The sequence below is a fragment of the Pipistrellus kuhlii genome, unplaced genomic scaffold (genome assembly GCF_014108245.1).
Source record: "Pipistrellus kuhlii isolate mPipKuh1 unplaced genomic scaffold, mPipKuh1.p scaffold_m20_p_17, whole genome shotgun sequence".
In the NCBI taxonomy this organism is placed as follows: Eukaryota; Metazoa; Chordata; class Mammalia; order Chiroptera; family Vespertilionidae; genus Pipistrellus; species Pipistrellus kuhlii.
In genome coordinates this window covers 22,723,165-22,731,181 of record NW_023425482.1, presented here as the reverse complement: position 1 = coordinate 22,731,181, position 8,017 = coordinate 22,723,165, and the positions used below count along the sequence as shown (strand labels likewise).

Sequence of the window (8,017 nt, the reverse complement as noted above, 5' to 3'; positions counted from 1 at the left end):
TTGTTAGGACTGCATTTTGCAAACCATATTTTATGCTCCTGTTCCTACATGTATGAAGGTCCTCATGGAGAAGACTGGAGAGAAGATATTAAGATAAAAAATATTTCAGAGAACACAGATGCAGGAGGGGCGTCCCCTGCAGCTATGGTGCCTGACCTAGTCCCTGGCTTCAGGACCTGATGCCTGCCTAAGACATTCACTGTTCTCATTAGCACTAAAAGGGTGCCTCCCCAGGGCCTTGAAAGGAGGCTTCTTCTCCTCAGTCCACATTTCCTGTGTGCCTGGCTTCCTGGAGGGTAGGCCTCTGGCCAAAGGAGGCAAATCTGTGGGCACAAGCTTTCCTCAGGGAAGAGATGAAAGGATGAGAGTTGGGGGATGTCAAAGGACTTCCTAATGAGAGCTCTCCTTGTTGTGAGCCCTCTGGGCTGAGGAATTAGTGTGCAGATAGATACTTTGCTAATGAGCATGGCCACAGCTATAGAATAGCCTTTAAATGCTTGAAGAATGTACAATAGTTCCACCCTGTGCCTTCCTTAACTGGGTGTGCTGAGAAACAAGATGAGCCATTTCGAATTGCAACTCCTACAAAAGACAGTGGAACAAAATCCACAATCTAGTAAATAACTCTAAGACATATAGCATTAATAAACACAGTGTGACTCCACCCTTGGGTGTGTCAGGGAGTTTTACAGAGATAGCTTTTCTTGGAAATCCATGGTGGGCAGGTGTTCAGACCTAAATTGCCTCTTTCTTTGCCGCCCCCAGCAGTCTAATTCTGAGCAGTTTCCAGCTTAAGTCATGGGAGTTTAGTAAACACTTCATGATACTTCATGGTACTCTTTCCACCTTTCTTCCTTTCTTTCTTTTTTTCCCCCCCCATTTTTTTCCCTTTTTTGAATTATGTGTAGCCTGTAGACACCAAAGACAGGTTGGGGTGTGACTTTGTGTTTTGTTGTTTTAGTGGGGTTTTTGTTTGTTTACTTTAAGGAAATGCAAACTAAGAAGAAGCTAAAGTATGTCTCTAAAAGGCTGTCCTCTTGTTGAGTAATCTCTTATTAGAAATGCATGTCTAATGCATTGTATTTCTGATTGATTTTTATAACATACACGTGAACACACAACTACACTTTGACCTTTGCTGCTCAACCTCTTCAGAGAAAAGGAAGGCATTTTTCATGGCTCCCCAAGTGCTTATAGGTTTATCAGCAAACCGTGCACATTCAATCACGTTCCCCTAATGAACTGCTGCTGTCAATTTAGTTCTCATAAAAGCACAAGTGAGGCAACGCATGGAGTCATGATTCCTGAGCCCCGGTCTATGAAACCCCAGGGTGTCTCCAATTATTTCCAGGAGGGGGCTGAGGGTGTCATGAAATTCTCTGAGAAAACTAATTTCAATCCACTTCAATTTGCAAAATTGCAGGCCACACAGCACTTTGATTAAGAAGGACATTTCAGAAAAATCAAGTGAGTCACAGGAGGGGTATTGAGCATGGAAAAACAAACAAAACAAAAAATTCTGTGCAGAAATTCATAACCAATTATGGTTCTTCTTTTGTCCACATAGCAGGTGGTGACTTCTATTGCAATCCCAATATTTAAGTAGATGTGAAGGTGCTAAGGAGAAGAAAACCAGGGAATCTCATATTTATTGAGAATTTGCAATGCGCAAGCATTGTAAGAGAAGTTTTTGCATAATATTTCATTTCATATCATGCCTACAACATGCGTAAGAGATAAAACCAACATGAAAGGAAGCTGAGAGCTTAGAGACTCTAAATCAGTAGCCCAATGTTCCAAGCAGACAAAGCATGAAGCTGGAAGCTGAGCTTATATATCTCTAAGTTCAAAGCTTACATTTTTCTCATTAATATCCTATATAATAAAACCCTAATATGCCAATCAACTGAACAGCAGAATGACCAGCATAACAACTGGTCACTGTGACACACACTGACTGCAAGGTGGCAGACAATGCAGGAGCTGCTTCCTTGTGGACATTGCAATCCCACAGGGGGATCACTGCTTAGCCAGAAGCTGGACGCATAGCTGGCGAGCACAGGAGCATTGGCAGGAGCCTCTCCCATCTCCACTGCAGGTGGGCCCTAAAGAGAGAGGGGTCCAGGACTGTAAGAGCTCTGGATTGTGAGAGGGATGTCTGACTGCCGACTTAGGCCCTGTCCCTTTGGGCCTAAGCCAACAGGCAGACATCCTCCGAGGGTTCCATGACTAAGAGAGGGTACAGGCCAGGCTGAGGTACCCTACCTCCCCCTTCCCAGTGCATGAGTATCATTTATCAGGCCTCTAGCATTTTCATAAATGGGGTATGAGAACCCACAAAGAGGATATGGTCTGATCCAAAAGAAAACCACTTGAAAACTCAAGGACAGTTAAGTAGATATTAGATAACAGAGGGGTGTTGTATTTTAAAGTGGATAGATAGATAGATAGATAGATAGATAGATAGATAGATAGATGTAGATATCAATGTGGACTAGGGGAAATAAAAGATTTCATGAACTAATGAAGAGTGACTAAAGTTGGAAGACACTGAAAAGGGCAAAAAGAGGATTTTAGGTAAAGAAATAGGTCAGAGAACTTAGTTGAATGTGAGAAAGGCCACCTTGGTGGTTTGGAGGTTTGATTGGCCCAAGTGAGCAATCTGGGAAAAATAATAGTGGAAAACTCACTGATTTAAACAGTGTATGGTCAGGCCAAGAACTGTGAGCCCATGACAGACAGTTTCCCCTTAACTTACCTAGTTATTGTTTTTCATGGATGTTAACTACCTACTCTGTGTGCAGGAGGCAGCCAGGAAAAAGCTCTGTTGGAAGTTACTTGTCTGTTGAGTCCTACCATCTTCACCCACCTGTGACTGAACAAGCCACTGAGTCTCACTTAATCCAAAATGTCCTTATACCTTGAAATGAAACCATAGCAGTATTTGTATGATTAAGATTATAATTTACAGCCCTGACCTCTTAACTGATTTTCAGACCTCTGACTTCAAGTATCTATTTGACAGCTCTAATGTCTAATCAAGACACTCCAATTTAACATGCCAATACAACCCCTGATCCCACCCCTTCCTTAAACAAAGCACACAATATAAAACATAATCATTTTAAAAGGCCATGTAATTTTTGCTCTCTTCAGTCCCTGAAAATTTCTGTGCAATCAAATCTCCAAAACATAGCCAAACTGTACTCTACTAGGGTAAAAGAATGTAAGTCCCTATCTTTAAAATATTGGAACTAAAGGTGAAGAAATTTTTTTGGTAGGAATATACAAACTGATGACCCTTAGAAATGATGTGGTACCTCAAGGAAAAATATCCAGTAGGGAATTTATTGACCTAACATGATGGGAAGACCATAAAACTTGAGGTACTGATGTTGGCAAATGTGGTAGATGGGATTATTGTTGAAAACGTTTCATTCCTTCCATGATTCTATGTAGGGAATGGACTTCTCTGCCCCTTAATTTTGAGCCATTATTTGACATTTTTGGATGATATGAGACAGGCTGCAGGCAGTTTTGAAATCTATTCTGAGAAGCTTAGCTGCTGTTCTGAAGGAGGAAAAGAGACACATGAAAAAAACTGGATCCAACATGTAGCCTAAAGCCAAGCCCAGACAAGTCCAGGCCAGGCCAACTGAATCACAACCAGTGTGAAGTCATATGAGCAAAAACAAGCAATTGTTATCATATGAGCAAAAAAAGCAATTGTTGTCTTAAGGTAGTAATTTTGGAGTGGTGTGTTAAGCAGCATTGTGGCATTTTTTGATTGATATAGAATTGTGAGAAAAGTTGAGGACTTACTGACTGTACGAGCATAGGACGTTACAAGCCAATAATTAAAGATTAAATAGGAAAAATTTTCTTCATTTAAAATGTTTATTTTCACATAAATCCTCTCTCTAATAATATTTTAATTCATTCTCTTATTTACTTATTCATTTAATCAAACGTATATATTGAGTGATATAGCCATTTATGTATCAAAGTTATGGTAGAAAAAATAAATAAATAAATATATATATATATATATATATATATATATATATATATATACACACACACACACACACACACACACACACACACACACACTAGACTAGATTCCCACCCAGTACATGAATTCATGCACCAGTGGGGTCCCTCAGCCTGGGCTGTGGGATCAGGCTGAAACCAGCTCTCCAACATCCCCCAAGGGGTCCTGGATTGCAAGAAAGTGCAGGCCAGACCAAGGGAACCTGATGGTTCACGATCGAGCCTGGGAGAGAGATGGAGGTTGGCCAGACAGAGATGGGTGTTTGAGGGCTCCAGAGTGTGTCTGGCTCATCTCACTCAGTCTCTATCAGCAGGACCCCAGCAGCAAGCTAACCTACTGATCAGAGTGTCTAACCTGATGTTCAGTGCACATCATAGTGAGCAATTGAGGATCCTTAGCATATCATTAGCATATAATTAGCATATTGTGTTTTGATTGGTTGAACCGACAAATAGACACTTAGCTTATTAGGATTTTATTATATAGGATATGGCAGCTTTGGTATCCAGACTTCTAATGCACTTTTCTGCAAACTCTTCCAAGATGTACTACTATGCCCTCAGCTGTCTACTGTACTCCAGACATATATTTCAAAATGTCCACAGAATCTCTTGGATATCCCAGAGGTATCTTTAATTCAACATATCCAAATATTAGTTTATTAACTCTCTTGCCTTTTAACCAAGAATCTACTCCTCTTCATGTTTTTTCCACATGTAAATCTGCCATCAATTCACTCAAACCAGGAAACCTGGAATGTTAATTTCTTCCTTATCTTATTCCAAATCAACCTTCTCCCACCATCAAATGTATCTTGTAAATGTCCCTTTGGTCAATTCTCTCCTATCAAATGTTGCACTACTCCAAAAAAAGTCTCTAGTCCAAGAGAAGAGGCTTTATGTGTGTATGTGAGAAATAAATGATGAAAAATATGTAAGGAGCTTATACAGTTTCTAATGCAAGTATATCATTAATTTTTCTCTGCTAGGTAATTCATAGTTACTGCTGAACACTAGCAGAAATGCCATTGCTATGTTGAGAATGAGTATAACGAGGTCTAGGGGATAGTAAGTTGACAGGCCTAAGGAAATACAGAAATATTTCTCCTAGCAGTTTATCCTATGAGCCATAAAAAGGGGAGGGGGGAGGGGAGGAGGGGAGACTTAAATAGATTACTTGCACATAGAACCAGTTTTCATTTCAAAACTTTAATGCATAATTCAGAAATTAGAGCATTGCATTTATTCCTTTAGAATCCCTACCAAATATTTTACAAAAAATCTTCTGACAGAGTAGTTTATTTAGAGAAGGAAACACTAGACCTTCAGAACCTCCATTTGCCTTTATTAAAATAAATGAACTTTGGCTTTGTTTGTGCTTAATCTTGGCTGGAAATTTACATTACCCAATCACGAGTTAATAAGCCCCACAGGGGAAATCAAGTGTCACATAAAAATTCCACAGGAAACCCACCAATAAATCAGTGCCGGCAAGGCTGAATATATGGAGATTGCTAGGCCTTCTAAAGTCTATTAAAAACCTTTCAATCCTATTTTAGACAAAACATAAAGGAGGGTTGGGAACTCTGTCATTCCTGAGAGGCTCTTCAATAACTACCGACTAATATTTAATCATCAAAAATGTCTATGTACCCAAAATTAAGTCATTTAGGCTTGGTATAAATAACACATTAATTTTATATAAACTCATATTCTGACATGAAGTAGTTTACATAAGAGGGAAATAAAATCTTCTGGAGCTGAGCACAGAACATTGCTCCTCTATCCATGTTTTATCAAAAGAGGGCTGTGATGATGGTTTACTATAGCACTTGGGAAGCAATTCTTGATGGCATCTTTCCCACCCCCGTGGCACAATACCTGTGAAGACACTAACAGAGGTGAGAAATCCCATCTCTGAAAATTAGACAGGACTATCAATTTTACTGCCACAGTTTCAGAGGAATTTCTATACATCCCAAGTCTGAAGGCGAGAGATAAAAAAGCACTAGACTTAGAATAAAAAGTTCTAAGTAGGATGGCCCCTAATGGTTTGTGCCATTTTTTGGTCCTTATTTCATAAGTTCATATTGTGTAATATGTTGAATATTAAATAAGCTGTTACCTATCCCTAACATTGAATGCCAACTTGTCATCATTTGATTATGTGCCTGAAAGTGCCGGGGTGGGGATGGGGGTAGTGGTTGGGGGGGGGGGGGGTCTCCCAAAGGCTGCTACTTTTGATACCCCTCCTCCATAGAAATTTTTCTTTTTAAAGAAAGTTTGAAACTTCAAGAAAACTATTGGGCAGGAAGTAAACTAAAATGATGGACAATTGCATTCCTAAAGGTAGAAAAAAAGCCATAAGTAAAAGTAGTGTCATGGTCTTGGTGATAAAGAACTCTTGCAATGGCTCATCCAGCTATAAATTTTCATCCTGTCCAGCCACACACAGATCAGAGGACCAGGGGCTGGAGAGAGTAAACAATCACTTCTTGTACAGCAAAGTTGAACCCTGCAACAGGGGAGAGTCCCATGGACTTTGAAAGGGAGGCTGACCAGCCCTGAAATGAACTGTGGGGCCAACATAAATCCATGTGCTCTGTTTATTGTCAAGTACCAAAAAACAAAGGGAAAACAAACAAACAAAAACACTCTGGGCCATCTGTCTATACTGGTACGTGAAGAAAACAGACCCTTTGGGGACTCTGAGCAGAACCAGGGCAGTCAGCAAGAACAGTTCCTTTGGAAAGGCAGCAACAAGGGAGCTGGGAAGTGGTCTATCCATTTCCTAAGGAAGATTGCTGTGATATGGAAGCTCCAGCCTTTGTTCAGTGTAAGAAATACTGGAAAAACACTAGTTATGAGAACCCAAGGAACCAAGCTTACCTCTGATGGTATCAAGAATTGTGTTTTTGAAGTGAGCTTAGCTGAGCTACAGAATGATGCAGTCGCATTTAGAAAATTCAAGAAAATCACTGAAGATGTTCAGGGCAAAAACTACCGGATTAATTTTCATGGCATGCAGCTTACCCAAAATGTGCTCCTTGGTCAAAAAATGGCAGACCATGATTGAAGGTCATGTTGATGTCCAGACTACCCATGTTTATTTGCTTCATCTATTCTGTGCTGGCTTTACTAAAAAATATTTTTTTTTAAAAAAATGCAGCAATCAGATTCAGAAGACCTCCAGTGCTCAGCATCAACAGGTTCATCAAATCTGGAAGAAGATGATGGAAATCATGACCTGAGAGGGGCAGAAAAATGACCTGAGAGAAGCAGTCAGTACATTGATTCCAGACAGCATTGGAAAAGACATAGAAATGGCTTGCCAACTTATTTATCTGCTCCATGAGGTCTTGATAGAAAAGTCAAAATGCTGAATAAACCCAAATTCTCACTGGGGAAATTTATGAAGCTTCATGGTAAAGGTCTCAATTCTGGGGATGAAACAGATGCTAATATTGAATACACTGATGGATATGAATCCTCAAGTCCTAGAATCTGTTTAAAATTCAGACATTTAATGGTACAGATAAAAATATCACTGTAATATAAAAAATAAAATAGAATATTATCCTAAAGAGCCAATGAGAGGACAAACAGACCTTCCCTTCATAAAATATCTAACTGAAGCAAATATTATACATATTATGGTGAGGCCAGCAATGGACAGGAATAGACTTTGCCTCACTCATGTGGTTTTAAAATACCATACTTTTTATCCCCTAGGGCGTAGGCCATTTTTACAAATGACTTAGAGCATATTAAATGATTCTATGATTTGTGGCATGGAATGAAAAATTAGGTTATCTGTATTCTCCACGTTAAAATCTCTGTCCTGAGAATTAGAAGGCTTGCACAAAAGAGACCTCTTTTCTCCTCCTAAAATTCTTAAGTTATTGCACAGTGATGTGATTTCCATGTTTCCATTGGAAATGATACTTTAATTTGATTTTTAAAG

The 8,017-nt window shown here is 39.5% G+C and overlaps 1 pseudogene; it reads left to right on the top strand.

The window, feature by feature from the left end:
- The first annotated feature begins 5,902 nt into the window (after positions 1–5,902).
- LOC118720884 lies at positions 5,903–7,606 on the top strand (annotated as a pseudogene).
- Positions 7,607–8,017: the final 411 nt, after the last annotated feature.